The sequence below is a fragment of the Callorhinus ursinus genome, unplaced genomic scaffold (assembly GCF_003265705.2).
Source record: "Callorhinus ursinus isolate GAN/ISIS: 27379988/994484 unplaced genomic scaffold, GSC_fseal_2.0 scaffold57, whole genome shotgun sequence".
Classification (NCBI taxonomy): Eukaryota; Metazoa; Chordata; class Mammalia; order Carnivora; family Otariidae; genus Callorhinus; species Callorhinus ursinus.
In genome coordinates, this window is record NW_027397119.1 from 585830 (window position 1) to 608255 (window position 22426).

The 22426-nt window shown below is 42.1% G+C and overlaps 1 protein-coding gene and 1 pseudogene across 1 annotated transcript in view; one reads left to right on the forward strand and one right to left on the reverse strand.

Moving 5' to 3' along the window:
• IL19 (interleukin 19) overlaps nt 1-22426 on the reverse strand; it is an 88954-nt gene that overhangs the window by 31809 nt on the left and 34719 nt on the right. The window lies entirely within an intron of this gene.
• LOC112811176 (small ribosomal subunit protein eS10-like) lies at nt 11897-12437 on the forward strand (annotated as a pseudogene).

Consider the following 22426-nt stretch of genomic DNA (forward strand, 5'->3'; position numbering starts at 1 on the left):
TTCACAGCACTCACCATAGCACATACCCTCCCCAATGTCTATCACCCGGCCACCCCATCCCTCCCACCCACCCCCCACCACTCACTCCAGCAACCCTCAGTTTGTTTCCTGAGATTAAGAATTCCTCATATCAGTGAGGTCATATGATACATGTCTTTCTCTGATTGACTTATTTCACTCAGCATAATACCCTCCAGTTCCATCCATGTTGTTGCAAATGGCAAGATCTCATTCCTTTTGATGGCTGCATAATATTCCATTGTGTGTGTGTGTGTGTGTGTGTGTGTGTGTGTGTGTGTGTGTGTGTATCACATCTTCTTTATCCATTCATCTGTCGATGGACATCTTGGCTCTTTCCACAGTTTGGCTATTGTGGACATTGCTGCTATAAACATCGGGGTGCATGTACCCCTTCAGATCCCTACATTTGTATCTTTGTGGTAAATACCCAGTAATGCAATTGCTGGATCATATGGTAGCTCTATTTTGAACTTTTTGAGGAACCTCCATACTGTTTTCCAGAGTGGTTGCACCAGCTTGCATTCCCACCGACAGTGTAAGAGGGTTTCCCTTTCTCCACTGGATGCCTTTTATTTTATTTATGTTTTTGCCTTATTGCAGTGGCTAGAATCTCAAATACAATGATAAATACAGGTGGTAATAATGAATATCCTTCTATTGTTTTTGACACTAGGGAGAAAGTATTCAGTCTTTTTTCATTAAGTATGATGTTCGCTATAGTTTTTTCATAGATGCCCTTAGCAGATTGAGGAAATTCTTTTCTAATATAGGCATTTAGCACTATAAATTTCACCCTAAGTGTTGCTTTAGTAGTATTCTGCAAAGTCTGACATGTGGTGTTTCTATATTCATTCAGTTCAAAATACTTTCTAATTTCTCGTTTGATTTATTCTTTGATCCAAGGGTTTTTCTTTAAAGAAGTACATTATTTAGCTTCCAAATATTTAGGGATTCTTCAGATATCTTTTTCCTACTGAGTTCTAATTTAATTCCATTGTGGTCAGAAAACACATTTGTGTGTGTATGTGTGTGTATGTTTGTGTGTAATCTTCAACTTGCTTTTGACTAGTGTTAGCATGGTATATCTGTAGGCATTTTCTGCATTTTTTTTTACATGTAACCTATTTGTGTATTTTAAGTATGTCCCCTGTGGACAGCATATACTTGGATCTCGTGTTTTGTTGTTTTTTATTTTTTTAATCCAAGCTGATGAGTTCTGCTTTTTAACTGGGGTGATTTACATTTCATGTGATTACTGATGGTTAGGCTAAGTCTATCTTCCAGCTATTTATTTTTTATTTGTACCATCTGTTTGTTAATGCTTTTCCCCTCTTTTCTGCCTTCTTCTTATTTCATTGAGTTTATTACTTTTATTCCATTGTATCCTCTTTGTTGCCTTACATGTAACTCTTTGTTTTGTTCTGTTGCGTTAATGGTTGCCCTAATGTTTAGTATACATCTTTGAGTCATTACAGTCTTCCTTCAAATCTGGTATTTGGTATCAGATACCACTTCCTTCAAATCTGGTATCTAGTATCAGATACCACTTCATGTAAAGTATAGAACTGTATAATAGCATATTTCCATTTCTCCCCTCCAAGTCCTTATGCTATTATTGCCATATTTTTCTTGCACTTATGTTATGAACTCCAAAATACATTATTGCTATTTTTATGGCAATAGATTTTATTTATTTATTTATTTGAGAGAGAGAGATGAGCAGAGGGAGGGACAGAGGCAGAGGCAGAAGCAGACTCCCTGCTGAGCAGGGAGCCAGACACAGGGCTTGATCCTAGGACCCCAGGATCATGACCTGAGCTGAAGGCAGACACTTACCTGACTGAGCCACCCAGGCTCCCCACATTTTTGTTATTTTTAAATAGTTAGTGTTTAAAGAGATTCTTTTTTTTTTAAGATTTTATTTATTTATTTGAGAGAGAGAGAATGAGAGATAGAGAGCACGAGAGGGAAGAGGGTCAGAGGGAGAAGCAGCCTCCCTGCTGAGCAGGGAGCCCGATGTGGGACTCGATCCCAGGACTCCAGCATCATGACCTGAGCCGAAGGCAGTCGCTTAACCAACTGAGCCACCCAGGTGCCCTAAAGAGATTCTTAAAAGAAATAATCTGATACATTTATTTATGTAGTACCATTTCCAGTGCTCTTTGTTTCTTTGTATACATTCAGATTTTCACCTGTTATCATTTTTCTCCTGCCTAAAGGACTTTAACAGTTCTTGTAATGCAGGTCTTCTGCCAATGAATTCTTTCAACTTTTGTATGTCTGAAAACCTTCATTTTTGAGAGATATTTTCAATGACTATAGAATTCTAGATTGACGCATTTTTTTTTCTTTTAGTACTTTAGAGATAATGCTCCACTGTCTTCTTACTTGCATTCTTTCCAATCTGTTATCATCTTTATCCTTGTTCCTCTGTACCTAACATGTTTTTTGTCACCTGGCTGCTTCTAAGATAATATTTGATTATGATTTGCCTGGTGTCATTTTCTTGCTAAGACTATGTGTTCCATAGGATTATGCTATTACAATTTTGTGGTCTAATCTCCCAAATCATGTTGATAATCAGGTAGGACTGACCTAACCAAGAAAGCCATGTATATAACAATAAAAAAGGGGATATACTTCAACTCAGGATTTCAAAAGGACTTGTGTGACTGAACTACCCAGCAGAAAGAGAACTATATGCACTTTACCAGTTAACTTGGCCAGGTAAGCATTCTCAATAGTCAAATTTTGATTGCTTCTTCTACTATTTTCTCTGTGGCAGTTTTAAAACATACCTCTGCCCGAGATTCTTTGACATTCTTCCCACTGAGAAGTGAGATCTATATCTCCTGTCCTTGAACCTGGGTTCTGTGACCACTTGACTAGTGGATTACAGCAGAAACAACACTGCAAATTTCTGGGCTGAGAGTTGAAGACCCTGTCAGTTTCTTTTTCTTCCTGAAGATGCTTGTTTTTGATCCCAGCCACTCTGCCATAAGTAACCCCAAACTGCCTGGACAGGGGCCCACATGGAGAGAATGCTCACAACCCATCACCTTGGCTGAGGTCCCAGAGAGTCAGCACCAGCCATATGAGTAACACATTTCAAAAGTTGATCTGCCAGCCTCAGTCTAGCTGTTATAGCTAGTATGGTGTGGAACAGAAATGATCTGTCTGCAGTGAGCCCTGCCCAAACTGCAGATTTGTGAGCAAAATTAATGCTTGTTGTTTTAAACTTCTATGTTCTTACATGATTTGTTACATACGGATAGATAAACAGAATGTCCTCCCTAAAGAACTGGATTCCTAAACCTGTGTCTCAGACAAGTGGCTTCTGCTCTGATCTACTGTGGTTTCCTCTTTTCCAACTTCTAATCTTTTATCTGACCCAAGGTGTTTCTGCTCTATTTTCCTTCTGTACCAGGATAATCCTGTCCTTCTAGAGGACTTACACTGCTATTTGTAGAAAGCACTTGTTCTTCAAGTTTGTATGTGTTCAAAGTGTATTCTAATTACAGCTTTATTAACTGGTTTCTTATGAAGCTCTGATTCCCTGTGTTACACTCTGTGTGTTAATCATTGTCTCTTGCTAGTCTTCTAACCTACACACTCTGCTTTGGCATCTATTTTCTCTTCCTAAGCAGTGTTCTATTTCCTGGCTGCAATCTCTACCCACGTTAGCTTTTAAAAATTAAAATTTAGTATAGGAGTCTTTACTAAAATCTTCTACCACTGAATCAGTTAGGGTTCACTCACAAAATCAAAACCACACCAGTTATTTGAATACAGAGAGTTTAATATATGTTAATACATGCAAAGATCCTAACTAGATACCTGTATGAGTCAGGTCTCTCCAGGGAAACAGAATCCAAACCTCTTAATGTGCATAAATAGATTTATTTCAAGGAACTGACTTACACAGCTGTGGGGGCCAGCAGATCTGAATTCTGTAGAGCAGATCAGCAGGCTGGAAATTCTACAGCAAGAGCTAATGGGTTGCAGTCTTGAAGCAGGATGTCTTCTTCCTCCAGGAAACCTGTTTTTGTTCCTACAGTCTTTCACCTGAGTGGATAAGGACCACCCCCACTATTGAAGGTAATCTCCTTTGTCTAAAATGAACCGATTATGGATGTTTATCACATCTACAACATATCCTAACAACAACAACTGGGTTAGTGTACATATAATAATAACTGGGTACTATAGACTAGCCCAGTTGACACATAAAACTAATCATCACAGTAACAAAAGGTTAAAAGAGAATTATAAAATATAGTGGAAGTTGCACCTACTGAGATCTGAGGAAGCAAAACGAAGATTGAAGTTATTAAAACTTAGAGACTTAGTAGACCATGAGGAACTGAAACTCAGACCTCTGAGTAGGAGGTATTGCTCAGCCAGTGTTAGTTGTCTGAGTTCAGAAGAGGGGACTTAGGAGACTGCGCAAAGACCCAGATCTTTGCGGAAAGGCACTGGCTAGCTGTTGTTGGTGTCTCCAAGGAGACATAATGAAGCTGATTCTGCAGGTTGTTAGAGAAACTGCAAACTGGATTCAGCTGCTGCTACAACACGAAAGCGCTTATGCTATGATGAAGTTTTGCTGGGGTAATACTCACAGGAACGGCAAGAAGACAAAAAATCCTCAGGAAAATATACAGCAAGGAGCAAACCCCTTGTTCCTCCTCCAGCCTCACAGTCTCCATCTAGTGACCCAAATGGCAGAGCCATTTGGAAAAGCAAAATTGTGGCTTTCAGAATCCTGGTTCTAGGATCCTTGGTGCTCAAGATCACCAAGGCTGCCAGCACCAAGAAGTAATCCCAGAAGTTCTGGGACTAGATGCCTGCCCACTCCCCCAGACAAAATAAAGTTATTTTCTCATTAAAAAAAAATGGTAAGTTTGAAACTGAGAGGCATTAAGGTAACTGATACAGTCCATTCCTTTGGCTATTCAGCATCCATAACACTACTCTACAAATTATGAACTTTGCTATTATCACAAAAACCTTTGTTTTCTCCCCCAAATGCAACTTTTCTGCATAGAAACAAAGACAGTGTTGTCTTCCCAAACTCAGATCTGCAGAGTCTCAACTATCATTGTACCCATCCCTGAGCAGCATTGGTTATTTCTCAAATTCAATTTTGTCTGAACATATGTTTCCAAAAAAAACAAATTATAAAGTTAACTTCCAATAAAACTTGCAAAAATAATAAGGATAAGAAGGAAAGAGAATAATAAAAGAATTAATATATACAATTATATATCTACACACATATGCATAATAAGCAAGTAACTGGTCATGAGGCCATAATTGATGTTTACAACTTCCTTCTTTCACTACCCATTTCATATTTCCTTTGTCTTCATACAGCATCTCAGATGGTTGGTTTTTTTTTCTTATGGTGGGGTAATTCATCTTGCCTAAAGGGTCTGAATCATCACTGGATATGCTTTGGCAGGGGTGGGTGGAAAAATTGTCATCTTCTATTTACTTCTACTATCAGCATGAAAATTCACTCCAGAGAACACACAGGTTCCAAATATAGTCCCCCATCCCCAGTGAGTTGCTAATAAATATCAATCACCCCAGCCAATAGAATAACTCTCTCCTTTGCCTGTTGGTTTAGTAGCCTGAGGAACACAAAATGATCAGGTGGCAGTCTCATCTTCCAAATCAATGCAATATTGGTGTATGCTCTGGAAGAAGCATTCATTTTTTGGGAATCAAGACTCCAAATGAGCAGAGCTCAAAGTCACAGGGATCAGAAGCAAAACATCTGTGGGCAGGCTATGAGTTTTAGTAATGAGAAGAGCTAGTCCACTTCTACCTCTGATTCCCAGGCCCATGTAGACAGGGTATGGGAAATATATATATATAATCCCAAGTATAATCTACATCTTTTGAGGAAGAACTGTTCTTTCAATATATAATCTCTCAACTGGTACCATACCTTCAGTAATCCATTAAATCTTTCTACTAGGCCAGCGGCTTCTGGGTGGTGGGGTATATGGCTATACCAGTTAATTGCATGGGCATGAATCCATTGCTGCACTTTTTTTGAAATGACTGTCTTGATCAGAAGCAATGTTGTTTGCAGTATGCCATATTTTGTAATCACAGATGATGCTGGCAGAAGATTCTTGGGCAGAAAAGCAGGTATGTACTCGGAGGGAAAAAATGTTGCTCTTCTCCACGTAGAAGGGAACAATTGAATCAACCTGCCCCTGAGGGCTGGCTGGGCCCATTAGGGAATGGTGCCATATCAGGGCCTTTGTATAGTTCGCAAGTTAGGCATTCAGCAGCATTGCTGGCCAGAAAAACCCTGATTAAGGCAAGTCTCTGTTGTTGAGTCCACACATAACCCCATCTTTATCATTATGGCTACTTCATATATAGGTCCATTAAGCAAGTACTGGAATAGCTGGGGAAAGTTGTTAATTGAAGTCCACAAGATTGGTCATTTCATCCCCCTCCAATCAAGAGACTCCTAGTCTATAAGTGACTTGGTCTAGAAATTAGATGAGAAGTCACTCAAGCCAATTTTTTGGCCACCAGACTTTTTATTACAGGTCATTCTAGTAGTCTATCATTTTTTTTTTCATTCCTAGGTACACCATGATCAATTGTCCAACTAAAGATCCCTAGTCTCAAAACAGTTTGATTAGCACTATGTTCATGCTGTCTTTTATGGTAAATGTCCCCTTGTCTTTGGTGGTTAAGTTCTGTCATTTGACCTCTGCTATATGGGAATCCCGTCATTCCCATTGGCATCAGTGAGCTCAACTCAACAGAGGTGTCTCCACCACTATATCTGGCTTACAGAAAACAGCATTTTTCAGAGTTTTTCAGAGATGCAAGTGCTCACATCAATAATGTATTTCTCAATGTTTTGTCTTCTGGGCCCTCTGGTTTATGTATTTGGGGGGTAGGTGTGCAGATTTTGTGTGATAAAGTCACGTGATCATTCCTTTCTCCCTATCTTGAATGCCTTCCTCTATATCCTGTCAGAGAAGTTCTAGCATTCCAACCTTATTAAACACATACCACTACCGAGTCCAAGGTTCTGTCAGCCAACCAAGAAAGTTTTAGAGACGCTTACAGTTGCAAAAACTAACACATTAAACCCAGAATATCTCATAAATGCACCCAATAAATTTGATCTCATCCAGTGCTATATTCCATCATCCTTTGTCTAGCACCCATAGAACATGCTTCTGCATATATTTCCCAAGTTTTTGCCAATGTGTATTATACAATCTTGCAATTCTTTTAGCATTTAAATGATTTCCTCTGAGTTAGATTTTGTACTAGTCCCCCCTAAAGAAAGTTGATATTTGACTCTACTTGTAAGTCTAGTGGCAACAAAGAGTGGTCTTGAGAAGACTGTGCTTCCCCCAGGTGAAGTTGCTATAAGGTTTTCAAAAACATAGATGGGGTGGTTGATTCCATACCTGGCAATTGCTGAGCTGGAACCCACCATCCTCTGATTGATCGGAGGAAATTTTTCAATATCCTTGGAAATGAAGGAAAGTATCTTGCAAGTCATTCAGTGGAAATATATCCTTTCATCAACTCACTCCTATAGTTACTATATATTTTTTTACTGAGGTATAGTTGGCATATAATGTTACATTAGTTCCAGGTGTGCAGTGTAGTGATTCGACAAGTCTATACATTATGCTCTGCTCACCACAAGTGTAAGCATACAAGTGTCACCATACAATGCTATGACAATACCATTGACTATATTCTCTATGCTGTACGTTTTATCACCGTGACTTATTTATTTCATAACTGGAAGCCTACACCTCCCACTCCCCTTCACCCATTTTACCCATCCCCCGACCTCTCTCCCCTCTGGCAACCATCAGTTTTTTCTCTGTATTTATGGGTCTGTTTCTGCTTTTTCTTTGTTTATTTATTCATTTTTTTTAGATTCCATATATAAATGAAATCATATGGTATTTGTCTTTCTCTTTCTGACTTACTTTACTTAGCATAATACCCTCAAGTTCCATCCATGAGATATCAACCTTTTTATGGCTGAGTAATATTCCATTGTGTATATCTAGCACAACTTCTTTATCTGTTCATCTATGGATGGACACTTGGGTTGCTTCCATGTAGCTACTGTATTTCTTGTCTGAAGCAGCTCTCATGTGATGCACCGAGACTACTATGGTGCCATCTAGTGGCAATTGTTCATTAAACCTTATTTTCTCACATGCTACTTTTAACAGATGATAAAGCACAGATTCACCTTTTCTAGTGAGTCTTCTAAAACTAGATAGATGCCCAGAGGTTGCGATGAGTATGTTGTAGACTTTCTCAGAGACAGGGTAAAGAATAAAATCATCTTTTAAAGTCCCTGCCAAAGCTGAGAACTGGGCAGAGGAGTGTTCTACTCAGCCGGCCAGTAGTCTTTCTTTGAGGCTGAGCAAACAGTGAAGACGTGGCAGAACAAGCCAATGGAGGTCAGGCCCACAGACAGCATTTCCAGAGGGTCACACCCTTCCCACTATGCCCACATTCTCCAGGACTAAGTACAAACGACATTACAGATCACAGAGCCTGTGGGGATCACACATAAGGTGTGGAATCATTCATCATCCGTCCTTTCAGTGAGAGCAGTCTTAAGATACTGAGCTAGCTTGAGGTTAAATAGATACAAAATGGCGGAGACAGGTAAGCCCAGCCCAGATCTTCTACCTGAGAATGCCATATCTGCCTCCCTTCATTGTTCTTAAGGTGCCCCTGTCTGCAGACAGCAACACCCATGGGGCCATCTTGAGGGACATCTCTATAAACATACATAAAGATGGTACAGCTCTTGATCTTAGGATCATGAGTTCAAGCCCCACACTGGGGGTAGAGTTTACTTTAAAAAATGTCGGTTAAGCGACTGCCTTCGTCTCAGGTCATGATCCTGGAGTCCTGGGATCGAGTCCCACATCGGGCTCCCTGCTCAGCGGGGAGTCTGCTTCTCCCTCTGACCCTCTTCCCTCTCGTGCTCTCTATCTCTCATTCTCTCTCTCTCAAATAAAGAAATAAAATCTTTAAAAAAAAAAGTCACACATAAAGTTTGTTTTCCAGGAATAGAGAGCTGCTTTGCTTGCTCCCCCTAAACAAGACCTACTCCTGGGTTCATGGGGGAGTCATGCAAGTTTGTCTCCAGAGCCTTTTGTCTTCCTTTTCTGTCATCCAAAATCTTCATGCACCCCTTCACTCATGATACCCACGCCCCTGGCCTTCCTTTCTTGGGCAGCACCTCTAGCACCTGTAGCCTCTTTGTTACATATCTCTCACCCCTTCCTTGTTGTGCCACAAGGTGTCCTTGTTGTCCACAGACTAAAAGTCCTAGGGCAGATGCAGGTACAGCACACCAAGCCCCTCTAGGGAGAAAGCTTTGTCCTCATGGCAGCAATTTCTGGATTTCCTCTGAATGTTAAGCCCCTGTGAGTCCTGTGGTACATAGCAGCCTTGCTGTGTTCCTCACATCCTTAGTTCACTACTCTTAATCCATCTCAGTTCTAGACCTCTGCTTATTAGTCTTTTCCTGCCTTTCCCTACATCACCACCAACACACACACACACACACACACACGTGCGTGCATGCACATGCACACATACACACATGAAATGTCCTCCTACCTCTCCCTGATCCACTGAATTGCATCTTTCTTTCAAGGTCACAATCACTCAGCATGCATTGTTAATTCTGCTTTCAGAGATTCTACATCACATCAGTTTATATCAATCTCTATGGCACTAAATCAGAAACCGAAAAAACTATATTCTGGATCTGCGCATTTAATCTAGAACTTTAATATTTTTTAAAGATTTTATTCATTTATTTGACAGAGAGAGAGAGAGACAGCGAGAGCAGGAACACAAGCAGGGGGAGTGGGAGAGGGAGAAGCAGGCATCCTGCTGAGCAGGGAGCCCGATACATGGCTCCATCCCAGGACCCTGGGACCATGACCTGAGCCGAAGGGAGATGCTTAACTGACTGAGCCACCCAGACACCCCTAATTTAGAACTTACAAATCTGTCCCCTACTCCATTGCTTTAACATTGTAGGCCAGTGCTTAGACCTGGTGAACAAAATAGATATGGGTCCTGCCTTCATGGGATTCACACTCCAGGGCAAGACAGACATAACACAGGTGAACACAAGTAAACATACAATTACAGGCTTGATGATGGTTTGAGATAAGAGTGCCAAGAAAAATAGAAGGAAGTCTATTTTTAGATTGTGAGATCAGAGACCATCTGAGGAAGAGGTGTAAATAAGCACATGTAATGAAAGAGAAGGAACCAAAGAAAGGATCAAGAGAAGACAGTTCCAAGTAGAGGGAACAGCATGCGTGAAGGCCAACAGAAGGGGCTTGGCACACTCACAGAAAGAACTGACTACATGACTGCAGTGCAGTAAGCAAAAGACAATGTCGTTGGGAATAATGTGCAGAGGCTGAAGCAGGCAAGGTCTCAAAGGCTATGGTAAGGAGCTTGAATTTATTCTACGTGCCCTACAAAGCTATAAATCTTTTAAGCAAGGAAGGGACATGATTTGGTTTATTAGGAGACCATTGGATAATATGAGGAGAATGGCTTAGAAGAGTGGAGAGTAGAAGGGAAAGTCAAGTTAAGAGGCTGTGGCAGTGGTCCACATGAACGATGATGGTGACAGGAAGAGAGATGGTGGAAAGGAACCAATTTCAGAGGTAGAATCATGGGAAGTAGTGATGTTTTATACTTACTTTTAATTTATCCTTATTGTTCTAGAACACATTTTTTACTAGTTTGTTCAAGGATAGTCCCAGGAATTATATTTTTTGAGTGCATATATTATGAATGACCATTTGCCCAGGTAATGAATTCTTAGGTCACACAACCTCTTTCCTTCATGATGCAAAAGACTTTGTACCCTTGTCTTCCAAGCATGTAGAATTTTGGAGGAGAAATCTGAGGTACATGTGACTTTTTTTTTTTCTTGCTGCATATTTATTTATAGGGTTTTGGTAACCTTTTAGAGTTAAAAATTCTGCACTAATAGGTCTGGGAGTAGTTCTTTTATTAATCTGTCCAACAGGATGTTATTTAGCCTAGCCACATCCACTCCCCTTTCTTCTAGGGCCAGCAGCCCCGTCATCCTCTGGGAAACCATCTCTCCCTTACTTGCAGTCCATGTAGACACTGGATAGAGCAGACAGCTGCTCATTCCAGGAGTGGGAGTGTCCTGCCAACAAAACCAATGCCACCACCCTTCTCAGCTGCCTAAACTGAGTCAATGATGAGCTCCTGACCCAAGCTCAGCCAATCAGAGTCTGAGGATTAAACCAAGGTTAATGCCACACAAGTATTAGAAAGGAAGAATTTTTTCCTCTCCTTGGGCTTGGAAAGCTGGAAGAATATCAGCCTAGAGCGACTGGGAACAACCTACCCAAGAACGAAGCCAACCCAGAAGAAAGCCAGAGCTGGAGAGATGGATTCCTAGTAAACCTTTGAACTTCATTAGGTGAGCCAATAAAATCCCTCTTTTCTTAAGCCAGTTTGAGCTGGGACCCTGACACAACCCAAAGATTCCTGATAAGCATATTTAATTTTAAAAATAAAATTTTACTTGGGTGCCTGGATGGCTCAGTTGGTTAAGCGTCTGCCTTCGGCTCAGGTCATGATCGCACGGTCTTGGGATCAATTCCTGCATCAGGCTCCTTGCTCAGCGGGGAGCCTATTCTTCTCCCTCTCCCTCTGCCACTCCCCCTTACTTGTGCTCTCTCTCTCTCTTTCTCTCTCAAATAAATAAATAAAATCTTTTAAAAAATAGTGTTTTAGCTTTCCAGCCCCGGCCCCGGATGTAGCAGCCGCGGAGATGTGGATGCCCAAGAAGAACTGAATTGCCATTTACGAACTCCTTTTCAAGGAGGGAGTGATGGTGGCCAAGAAGGATGTCCACATGCCCAAACACCCTGAGCTGGCAGACAAGAATGTGCCCAGCCCTCACGTCATGAAGGCCATGGAGTCTCTCAAATCACGAGGCTACATAAAGGAACAGTTTGCCTGAAGACATTTCTACTGGTAACTTATCAACGAGGGCATCCAGTATCTCCGTGATTACTTCCACCTGCCCCCCGAGATTGTGCTGCCACTTTGCGCTGCAGCCTCCCTGAGACTGGCTGACCACGGCCCAAAGGTCTGGAGGGAGAGCGACCTGCAAGACTCACATGAGGGGAAGCTGACAGACACCTACAGATGAAGCACTGTGCCCCCTGGTGTCAAGAAAGCTGAGGCTGGGACTGGGTCAGCAATTGAGTTCCAGTTTAGAGGCGGATTTGGTCGTGGACGTGGTCAGCCACCTCAGTAAAGTTGGAGATGTTTTGTGTTGAATAAATTTGTAGCCAGGAAAAAATTTAAAAAAATAGTTTTACTTAAAGCTAATAAATGTTCTATCTATGGCTTCTTCTACAAATGATTTTGTTAATTATTTTAGGAACTCTTGTTATTTGTGAGTTAGCTCTTTGATATCTGTCTTTCACAATTATTCTCTTCTTTCATTTTCATTTCTTTGTCTTTTGCTTTTGTGTTCTAGGAAATTTATCTTCATCTTATCCGTTACTAATTTTGTTCCCTGCAGTGTCCATTTGCATGTCGTGGCTTCCATTTTAGAGTTTAATGCAACAACTATGTTTTCTAGCCTAATAACATTTTTCTTCCACTTGGATTGTTTCCTTTTTATAATAGCTTGTTCTAGTCACTACAGGTGTAATTTTTTTAGCATCTAGCATATGGTGTTCTTTGATAAATAAATTCAAAAATTGAATGGAACTGTCATTTATTTTGTTGATCAATGATTTCCTTTATTTTATTATTTAACTCCCCTTAGCCTACTTAGTCGTTGTTGCATCTACCACCTGAGATAGATGATAGATAGATGATAGATGGGAGAGAGAGAGGGAGAGAGAATTTTCCAGGACCTAGAACAATGCCTGGCACAAGTTGGCCCTCAAGAACTATTTGCTGGACATGTAAATGAGTAATGTAAATGCATTAATTTGCTTATAGTATCCTTGAGAAAGTAAACTTGCACAAAAAGATAAATAACAATCCAGGGCAGCTAATGGAGAGTTATCAGAAATACATACATGATTAAAAGCCAAATAAATTATACAGATACAGGTGTACTCTGGAATGAGAGCCAGATGTAGGCAGAGGGCCTCACTTAATGCTTTAAATGATCAGAATAGTGTCCAGGGAGAAGCCAAAGATTGAGTGGAACGTTGAAAAAGGGGTATGATCTGGGAAGGAAGGGGGCTGGTGGAATTTTCTTCCAAAAAGCCTTCTTCTGGGATTGGGACAAATCTGCCCACTGCAGTCAGCAACCATTCAGTCCTTCAAAGCCACAACTATTTTTCCTATCATGTGATGAAATTTCAGGACCCAAACAAATAGAGAATTTTAGGTTGAAAAATCCCAGTCCATCTTCTTCTCTTTCACCCCTAAATGAAGGTGGAGAAACCAGTCAAGGAGACTGGTTGAGGGAGGTTTGTTTGGCAGGTTTCTTCTCTCTTGAATCTTTGATTCTTGGGTCATTCTGGCAGGCATCTCTGGTCAGGAACACTTCTAGGCACCAAATCTTCTCTTTATTGGGCTGTACTATGCCTGGAAAGATGCTGACATCAATAAAAGATTATTGAGAGTAAAGATACTGCCTCTGACTCAAATGATGCATACTTGTAGTAGTAAATGTGCCTATCATCATTAGCTACAATTTGAATGGTGCCCCTAGAATTGTGCAATGTACGACTGAACAGCTGCCCTGGGCACTCCAGTTATGACTAAAACCTGCCCTAATTCCTTCTATCTCTAATCACTTTCAGCTTCTCACTACCTATATGATTCAAGGCACTCAACCTGGTAGGAACTCTAAGAAGGTATAGAAAACAGATGAAAATCAAGAAAAGAACAAGTTGAAATGGTTAACACCAAAGCCAGGGTATGTCTGTGTTGGGAAGGACTTTAGAGTTCATTGGCCCCAACTCTCCCAGTGCAGGGGTTTTCTATTGCCATGACTTGGACAGATGTCATCTGACTCATCTCCATGTCTTCCAGGGTCTGGGAGCCCACATCCTGCAATTGTCATTTGCAAACTCAATGGGCATGTATAAATGGCAAGCAACTCATATTTAAATATAAGGAAAATAAAATATGTAATACATTTAAATTTATAAAGCCCTTCTGGATTTCACACAGCTAGATAAGTTCCTGTGTTGTTCTACAAGAGAGCTGAGAGGTAAACCTTTCTGAAGCTCCTGCCATGTTATGGTGGGAAGGGAAGGGAATGGCAGGGAAGACAAAGATGAAGCAAGGAGAGAAAAGATGGCTTGATATTATAGTGCTCAGGCTGGAGTGATTTTCCCTCTCACCTTAGTGGAGTGGCTTCCAAATGGTAATCCCTGGAGCAACACCAGACTTGCTGCTCCAGAATCCCCAAGGAGCTTTACATAGATTCCCAGGTCCAACCACTGACAGCCTGGATTTAGCAGATGAGGGGGTGAGGCCTGGGCATCTCTATTTTTTTAAAGCTTCTGATTATTCTGAAGTACATCCAGGCTGAAATTCACTACCTTAGAGAGTCCGGATCACCCCATTCTTGGTGATAAAAAACAAAAACAAAAAATGCCATAATCCCCAAAACTCATGCAAGTAGATAGCTCTATGTCCTTTGGCAGTGTTTTTCTGAAATCATGGTGTGTGTTTTTTTGTTTTTTGTTTTTTGTTTTTTTTTACTACTGAAGGCAGTTTGAGTAATGTTTTCCTGCTCTCCCCAACCCAACCATGTCCTCAAAGCATCACCTGAAGGCTGTGACTGGGCTTCTCCATCTCAGCTTGCCCTCTTTGTTGCAGGCCAACCAAGATGCTGACAGGAACAAAAGTGACTTGTTTTTGAGAATAAAGATACAAGCGATGACTGAGATGACGCACGCACGTTCATGGAGGGAGGCTCTCACATCCGACCTACCTTCTTCCGTCCACAGAGAGTCACGTTGCTACTCTAACCACATCACTAATTCCGAAAGACGGGGACTCCTACACACAGCCCCCAGGTCAATTCTCCTGGTTGGGGCAGGCACCTGGTTGGCATCTTGTCCCAAGTTCCTGGCACCTCAAATTCTCTTGGCACTAATAGCTAAAGCCCGTGGGTGTACCTGCAAAAAGGCAGTATTCTCAATTTGTAGAATTTCTGGGGTGCTTGTTGAAAAAAAGCAAACTCTGTGGCCCCACAAAAAACCTCCTGAATATCTGGTGTGGGGCCAGGAAATCTGCCTTCTGAACAAGCAAACCCAGGTAATTCTGAACAAGGCTGATTTTGAACTTCACTCATTCAGGATAAATGAAGGAAAAAGGAAAGGAAAAGTATATGGAAAAAGGGAACAACTTCTTCCCTGCCCTTTTAGGGCCATTTCTCCATCTTGTCTTGAGATCTTAGCCAGACATTCCCCTCATCTTCCTATCCATTCTCTTCCTTAAGAAAAGTTCTTATCTATCAGAAGATTCATCTTTTTTTTTTTTAAGGCTAGCAGTTAAGTATGCATGGGGTCCAGTTCTATCCATTTGGGCACAGGGGACAGAAGAAGGAGACAGGACAGTGGGCAGAAATGTACAGGGAGAAAAGAACAGTGCTGGAAGAAAAGTCCAGGCTTGGGACTTTCCTATGTCAAAAAAAAAAAAAAAAAAAGAGGGAGGAAGAGGAGAAGGAGAAGCAGGAGGGGGGGGAGGGGGAGAAGGAGAAATCCGTACTCCTGTTATGTCATTTAGAATCAAATTATTACATGATGATTCATCCTTTAAGTTCTTACCCAATGAGCCCAGGTTGTGGAAAATCAAAAGTCAAAAAAGTCATGACTCCGTCACTTATTGGTTTGGTGACTTTGGGCAGATTATCAAATCTCTCTGAGATTTAGTTCCCTTATCTGTAAAATGGGGGTAATCACCTAATAGGGTTGCCATTCATTTTAATAAGGTGACATATTTAAAGTACCTAGCACAGGTTTTAATCCATGTTAGGCAATCAAAAAGCCCTAGATATTATCAATAATATAACTCTGTAATACACGTCTTTCTGCACTTCCCTCCTCTTATTTCTTTCCACTTATTCTAGGCACCAACTTGAATTATGATTCTCTAAAGCCCTGATAAGCCATGGGCTTTAGAGTCTAACAGAATTGGTCTAATCCTGTCTCTAACACCAATTCGAGCTGTATGACCTTTGTGGAAATAGTAGCACCTCACCAAGTTTCTGTAAAGGCTAGTGCAACAGTGCATATAAGGAGCCCAGCTCCATGCTTGGCACTTAGTGTGCTCTGTCTTTCCTTCTTTCTCCTTCCCTCCAGGCTCCCATATTGGTCCACGGTCTCCACCTTGGTGTCTTTACTCATACTATTTCTTCGACCTGGAATGCCCTTTTCCCATTTTTTGCCTGTTGGAAATCTTCCCAAAGCCATCTTCATACTACCCAAACTCATCTTCATACTACCCAAACCCAACAGACAAGATGCCCAGATAAACCACTCTATATTAACAAATATGGTACTCACTGAGAATCTATTATAGGTCAGGCACTGTTGCCAAGTTCCTAGGGATGTAGAGATGATTGCGGTCTAGTCCCTGAACTCAGCAAATTCAGTTGACTTAACATAAGAATAAATAACTGTAATATTATGGGGGTGAAAGTAGTGACAGAAGTTAAGTCTACAGTGCTGGGAGAATACAGAAGAACAGGCTCTTGGGTCAAATGGATTGGGGATGCCTTTACTGAGACAGGACCTTTGAGTTTGACGTGGAGGATGAGTGATATTTGACAGGCACAGAAGAGGGAAAAGGTTGTCTAATACTATCCTGCACACCTGACTATCTGAGAGAGGCAGAAGGGCAAGCTTGGCTAGGGGTTCATCTAGAGTAGGGAGAGGATGGGCACAGAGCTGGGGAAGTAGGATGGGACCAGGGTATGAACAGTGTTGATTTTCCCAGGTCAAAATCTGGGAAAGCTCCCAAGAATTTGGCTCTATTCTACCTCTGCTTGGCATATCGGGACAGCAGAGAACAGACCAATAGTCCCATGAGGAACAGCATCCCAGGACAGGAGCAGTCTCTGAAAATCACTTATCTCTAACCCCCATCATATCATTGGCTAAGAAGCCATGGGTAATAAGACTGTAACTCAAAAGACATGTAGATATAGAAGCCCTTTTCTGCTGGCGTTTTTTTTTTTTTCTTTTTAGCTACAAATGGATTTTCTTTTGATTTCTTAAATTCAATTGCAAAATATAGAAAATCCCACTCTACTCACGAGGGAGTGAAAGTTGGAAGATTCGGTGCTTTCTGAAGAAGATTGCAATTTGGGAGTGAAAATTTCATCTCACCATCCAGCCATCTCTCTTTATGAGCCAGAGGTCAATGACCGCAGCACTGGTGCAATGCTTTATCATAGGGACTTCTAGAATATGTTGTTGGCCAAGTATTTTTGTTGGTCTCCAGGCTCTGCCTGGCCCCATGCCTGAAGCAGCAATCATTGCCCTCCAGATGCTGACTGTTGATACTTAACTGATCACCTCTGGGTCTTAGCACACAAAGCCAGGCAAGATCCCTGGCCAACTTTACCATTCTTTCCCCCCACATTCCTTATGCTCCAGACACACTGAATGCCTCACCATGCTCCAGACACAGTAGCCCTTTCACAGTGCTAGAAATCTGCTTTGCCTGTGCCTATCTGAAAGGCTCTCATCATCATCACTCCCAGCAACCTTCCCCTGCCCCCAAACCCCCAAACATACTCACCACATACCTAACTCACATTCTCTCTAACAAACTCATACTCACACTTCAAGTTCAGTCATGTGTCACTGATCTCAGTGAAACCTCCCTCGGCTACCTCTTTCTCCCCTAATGGTAAATCACTCTCTCTTGGATCTCTTACAACCCTTCTCCAACCTTAAACAGCACTGCCCTATTGTGCAGTAACATATCTGATGATTTCTCTGTGATTCCCAGGGAAACTGAGCTCCCTTGAGGCAGTGCTGGGGACTATACATCTATAGCCTAGCACCCAGCATAAATTCTAGTTCATAGTAAACTGTTTGTTGATGGCCTCCACCGTTAACCTCAGTGGGGTAAGGACTCCCTGTGTCTTGTGTAGTGTAGCTTCTGCACAACCAAGACAGTGCCTGGTGTGTAGAAATTAAATTGGTTCAATTAATTAATTGGTTGAATTAATTATATTTAATCAACTCAAGACAGTGAGATGAAATGAAAGACTTGACCAAGTTAAATTTCCTGAAAATTGATTTATTTGGAGATAATCATGATTTCAAATATTTATTGAGCACATGTCCTTTGTTTGTTGTTGTTCACACAAGCTATAAGAGATACGAAGATAAATGAACAAGAAGCTTATGGATACGTGGGATGGTGGATAGGATTTTTATAACAGCAATATTAACACATGGTAAGAAGCAATAAGTACTGTGGGAGAGGGGCAGATAAAGTGCCATGGGAACTCAGGGGAAAGGGCACCTCTCCCACAGGATTAGTTGGGGGTCTTCATGGAGGACAAGCCATTTGACTTGGGCACCATTTATGATGTTTTTCCAGTGTGACCCTGGTCTACTGGATGTGGCTGATTGGAGATGGACACCTGACCCGAGCTGAGTCATTAGTCTCTCTCCCAGAAACTGGAATTAGAGACTTTAGAGCACTAATCAATTTTTGCTTGTCCTTTGAATTAAAAACAAGTAGCCTCTGGAGCTGTGTAGTTGCAGCTTTTTACAAACTGCTCAGAGTTGCAGAAAAATCAAGCCTGGGGAGAGAGCAGAATGCAGGGGCACCAAGGAAAGCAGAAAGGAGTGGCCATGTGGCCTCAGTCAGTGTGAGACTGAGGCCTGGCTTTCTGATGATTCCCATTCCTAGTTCCAGCCCCTCAGTGACCTGCAGCATCTCAGTCCATGGATATTCTAGAACACTCCAAGATCCTTGTAGTATATACTCCCTTTCTGCTTCAGCTAGTTGGACTGTATCACCACAATCAGCAACCCTGATGAAGCATGGGTAGGTATGAAGAAGTGGGCCACATCCAGGATGGGGGCTAATGAGGAAGAGGTATGAAGGTCTAGTTTATTGTTCTTCATTTCCATTTCACATTCCCTCCCTTCAGGATCTCAGTCCAGAGGCCCTTCCATCTCCTCTAAACCTGCCCTGCAACCTAGTAGTGAAGAACCTACATGGCTCAGGCTAAAGCAGTCCTGAGACACCCTTCGTGGGTGTCTTCTAGACCCCTGGAATAAACTAGGTATCCTTGGTCCCAGGGAATGACTCTATATCCAAGGTCCCTGTAGCAAAAGTGACTCACTCGATAGAACAAATCTAAGAAGTGTTTATACACTTGCATGCTTACATACATCCACACAAGTGGATAGTGAGGAACACATGGATTCATATGTAAATTATCCCTCTCTATATCTTTGTGGAAACATATCAGTGCATACTTGTTTCTATCTATGGAGAAAAATCATAGAGAGTCATCATTACAAAGAAATACACTAAGCTCCAACCTTCTGGTGGCTTTGAGGTCTACTAAAGTGCACACACGGCAACCTCTTTACAAAAACTTAACCCAGCTACTCTGAGCTGAATCACACCTCAATCAAGGCTCATACTGTGTGGGAGGGCTCCAGGAGGAGAGGGGCATCGCTAGTGTTTCTCAGGGGGTTGTGGGATTCTGACATTTAGCTAATCAGGTGGGGGACGGACACAGTGAGTTTTAATGGAGCCCTGAGTCATATATAATTAGAAGGAGTGCTCTCTAAGAAAAAAAAATGTGTGTGTGTGTGTGTGTGTGTGTGTGTATAATTACTAATGTAATAGTAGGTCCAGGGCTTTGGGAAAATCTGGGGCAAGTGAGAGACTCCAAAGCTTTAGTTTTATTAGGTTCATAGGAAATTGACTCAGTAGTGGGGCAATGGGAGCTTGAACTTTAACTTCACTTTCCTTTTTCTGTCCTTGTCATTTCCATGCAAATTGAAGTCCCTAGAGGATTCTAGCTCCACAAGAGTAGCACCTTGCTCACAGCGGTGATGCCAGGGCTCTCGTGTGGGCTTGTACAAGCCTCCTGCAGGCTAGAGAGGGCACACCTAGATGAAACACCTGGCCAGGTGAAGAACAGGAGCTGGGCGCTCAAGAGGGAGAGAAATGAGCAGTTGCCACCCCTCTTGTCCAGCAGCTCCTAAACCCTTTCATCTCGATCCTTTTACTTCTACCTCTCACAGATCTTCCCTCTTTCTCAACCTCCAGGTCACATAATCCCTGCCTTTGGGGAATGGGGAAGACTCCGTTCATCTTGCGATGTCGCTTCAACCCAGGCTCTAGGGAAGCAACGTAGCTAAGAACGTGAACTTGAGGCGATGCTGCCTGAGCTTGAAGCCCAGTTCTGCCACTTAGCTGAGTGACCTTGGGCAAGTTATTTCAGCTTTCTCTCTGACTTCCAGTTTCTTCTCAGTAAAATTAGACCCCACCTCTTAGGGCTATTGTGTAAATAATTCAAGAGAAATATCTCACACAGTAAATGCTTGTGAGGTTGACTCCCTTGCATTCTAAATGACCAGCACTGCAATCCAACTGTTGGGTTTTAACACTCTGGTCTCCTCCCACCCTTCATAAAAACCATGTCCCTTGTTGGAGCAGTCTCTTCCCTCGCCCCTCCTCTCTCTCTGAGGATCTCGAAGCATTTCTCAGATGTACTGCCTTGGAACAGTAGACAAGGAACTTGGGATGATTCTCCTCATTTTACAGCTGACCAAAGTAAGGCCCAGAGCTGGAAAGGGCAGGGCCAAAGCTTCAGAAAAAGCAAAGCCATATCTACAAGTGAAACCAAAGCCCCATGGCACCTTGATGCAAGACTCCAGATTGGGAAACAGAGTAAGACTGTGCCTAGGTAAGATTTGACTCTGCCTGGGACCCTGTGGGGAGGAAGGAGTAAGCAGCAAGTTGTTCAGGGGAAGTCACCTGCCCCACAACTTACAGCAAGTATGTTCTGCTTCCTCCTTCAAGTCCAACTCAGCACAACCAAACATAGAAAGTTCTGGGTTCCCTGAGCAGTCAAGAGGTCTGTGGCCCTGATCAGTCCTTAGCTATGCCACAAGCTAGCTCTGAGATTCCATTCTTTTGTTTCTAAAATCAGAGATTGGGCATAATGACATCCAAGTTTCTTACCTTGGTGCTTATTTTAAACCTCTTCAGAAATTGCTTTATCTTAAAGTCACTTGGAAAAAGAGCCCGAACCAAAATCCCAGAATGTTACACTTCCTATAAACCACTACATCTTCTCTAGGTTTCTATCGTGTCCCAGAAAGCCCTGGTCCCTGAAGGGTCATGGCCCAAAATGGCCAGCTGCTGTCATCCTTTGGCTATGGGACCACTAGAACTCGTGAGTGATAGGAATAGATGGGTCTGGAGGTGGCAGCAGGAAGCTTGACTGGGCCTGGGGCAAGGGAATAAATCAAGAAACCATGGTGTTTCAGTTTGAAGAGTAATTTTTCAAGTAATATTTTTTAGACCAATGAGCATAGATGCCTGCCCATTCCCATAGGGGCAAGGGAAACAGGATAAGAGGCTCAGAATCAAATTAAATGGGCAGAAATTTAGACATTTGCAAGAATAGCTGAACTGTCTGAGGTATGGAATGCTGAAATGGGTGACCACAGGTAAATGCACAAATCCTTTGATGTCTCTGACTTCATGTGTTCTGCCTAGGAGAATGTATCACATGACGCCCATCCCACCTACCCGTAACTGTGGATTCCCTCCCTGCCTGAGAATTCTAGAGTTCTGCATGGGTTGAGCAAGAAAACACATAGGAGGACTGACTTGGCAAAAGGAACAGGTTTGGCAATGAATGTGTCACAGTGTGACCCCAGACAAGTTACTTAATTTGACCATGCAAAAACCAAGGATGTTCACATCCTGTCCAGCAATAAAGCCTCTACACTGGAGGGTGTAAGCCCTGACCCTTAGAGACTGATCCCAACATAGGAGTCACAGAAGGTTCTTCTTCCTTGAAGTCTTATCCCAGCCATACCCTTGGCAGAAAAAGACTTTGTGACCTAGGTCATCAGGCAGTGCTACCCACCTCCTGCACTAAGTATCCTTGAGTTTATGGCCATGCTGGACAAAGGGTGATGATCCAGAAGAAAAAGATGATGGCCTTCAAGTACTCCTAGAGTGGACTCGACCCCCAGGAGCTGCCAGACTAATGGGGATGACAATGAACATATTGAAATTATCCTACAGGAACTCATGGAGAAAAAAAATACTAAGTGAAAATTAACATAGTCCAAGCCATCCACTGGTAAAG